Source organism: Netta rufina (assembly GCF_964035555.1).
Source record: "Netta rufina genome assembly, chromosome: 16".
NCBI classification, from domain to species: Eukaryota; Metazoa; Chordata; class Aves; order Anseriformes; family Anatidae; genus Netta; species Netta rufina.
In genome coordinates this window covers 2,827,971-2,830,392 of record NC_140140.1, presented here as the reverse complement: position 1 = coordinate 2,830,392, position 2,422 = coordinate 2,827,971, and positions in this window count along the sequence as shown.

The following is a 2,422-nucleotide window of genomic DNA, read 5'->3' as shown; positions in this document are numbered from 1 at the left end:
GCGGCGCCGCCGTGTGAGTGCGCGGGGCGGGGCCGCTCCGGCTCCTGTGCGCCGGGGAAGCGGCCCCGGAGGGCTCTGCCTGAGCCCCGGGCCCGGGGCCCGGTGATGGCTGGGGCGGCCCGGCCCGGCCACCGGGCAGCGCCAGGAGCGGCCTTGGAGCGCCCCGGGCCCAGAGCAGGCCCCAAAGCAGAGCTGGCCGCGGAGCCGCTGTGGGCGCAGCGCGGGCTGTGCTCCCCGGCAGGCTGCCCCCCCTGAAATCACCACACGGTCACCTCCCTGGCCCTGCTGGCTGCACTATTCCTGACACAAGCCAGGATGCCCTGTCCCTCCTGGCCACCTGGCTCTGCTGAGGCGAGCAGCAGTCAGCACCCCCAGATCCTTTTCCTCTGCACAACCTTCCAGCCACGCTGCCCCAAGCCTGTAGTGCTGCATGGGGTTGTTGTGCTCCAAGTGCAGGACCCAGCACTGAGCCTTGTTGAACCTCATCCCATTGGCCTCTGCCCATCCTGTCCAGGTCCCTCTGCAGGGCCTTCCTACCCTCTGACACATCAAAACATCCCCCCAACCTGGTGTCATCTGCAAACTTACTGAGGCTGCACTCAGTTCCTTCATGCAAGTCATCAATAAAGATATTAAAGAGGATGGGCCCCAACACCAGCTCCTGGGGAACACCACTGGTGACCAGCTGGATGTCACTCCGTTCACCACCACTCTCTGGGCCCAGCTTCCCAGCCAGTTGTGTACCCAGCACAGAGTGTACCTGTCCAAGCCATGGGCTGCCAGCTTCTCCAGGAGAATGCTGTGGGAGACCGTGTCAAAGGCCTTGCTGAAATCTAGGCAGATACGTCAACAGGCTTTCCCTCATCCACCAGGCGGGTCACCCAGTCATAGAAAGAGATGAGTTTGGTCAGGCAGGACTTGCCTCTCATGAACCCATGCTGACTGGGCCTGATTCCCCGGTGGTCCCGCATACATTATGTGATTGCATTTAAGATGATCTGTTCCATCACCCTTCCTGGCACCGAAGTCAGGCTGACAGGCTTGTAGTTCCTTGGATCCTCCGTATGACCCTTCTTATAGATGGGCATCACGTTAGCAAGCCTCCACCATAACTGCTGATAGACGATGGAGAGTGGCCCAGCAATCACATTTGCCAACTCCCTCAGCACCCTCAGGTGGATCCCATCTGGCCCCATGGACTTGTGACAGTCCAGGTGGAGCAGCAGGTCTCAACTGTTTCCACCTGACCTGTGGGGGGGTTCTTCTGCCCCCGTCCCAGACTTCCAGGTCGGGAGTCTGAGTACCCCAAGGATAAGCGGTCTGGCTGGTAAAGACAGATGCAAAGAAGGTGTTAAGAACCTCAGCCTTTTCCTTATCCTCAGTGCTCATGTTCCCCACTGCATCCAGTAAAGGACAGAGATTCTCTTTGGCCCTCCTCTTGCCATTAATATATCCATAAAAACATTTTTTGTTATCCTGCAGGGCGCTGTGCTGGTCAAATGGCGCGCAGCACAGCCTGTGAGCCACGCTATCTGCCTGACCCTTGGACTTGGCTGTGGCATGATCCTTTTTCCGGCCTTCAAACAGTTTGCCAAGTGCCGGGGGGGCTCAGCGCAGGCGGGCCTGCCAGCTCCTGCCCCTGGCCACAGCCAATGCCTGCTGCACGGGCAGGAGGCAGAGCCCTGCCTCAGCCTTGCCTGCAGGTCAAGCGTACACTTTGTTCTTACTCCTGTTGTAACCTGAAAGGTTTTTCATAAGCCTCAGTCATGAACTGGGGCAAACTATGCAACCAGTTTGTTATACATCTCTTCTAGATCTACATCTATTTATGAAATATTTAAAAGTGAGGATTTCCTCACACCGACATATTCTTGTTGAATTATTTTGCAAAGTGTGGAAGTACTGTCCAAGTAGATCAGTGCAGAGTTCACCTCCACTCCACTCAGAGTACTCCCTGTAAATAAGGTTCAGTATTTGTTATCTGAGCAGCAGTTGATCTTCAGTCCTGCAGTGAAAAGTCCAAATAGAAATAGAGTAGTCCTAGTAGAAAACCTGTAGTCCCACAGCCACTACACATATAAGTGGTAATATCTGTGTTTGATATTTGGAGTGCTGCAGGTTGCACCAGCACATCTGACAGCACTCCAAGCAGTTTTGTAAGTCAAAAGGTGCCCAAAAGACTAACGTATCCATAGCTCTAGAACAGATTCATCTAACTTGGTCATGCTGTTGTGGGTTTACATCACTACAACCTTTTCATCACAGCTCAAACACACCAGCTCACATCAGCAGGACAGCAATTCATACTCCAGCAGTTTCCATCTGCTCCCCTGACACTGCATCCAAGCATTGCATTGCTGGCTGACCACAGTTTCTGTGTGTTCCTGCATGCCTGTTTCTGCTGACATACACATGAGGGTCT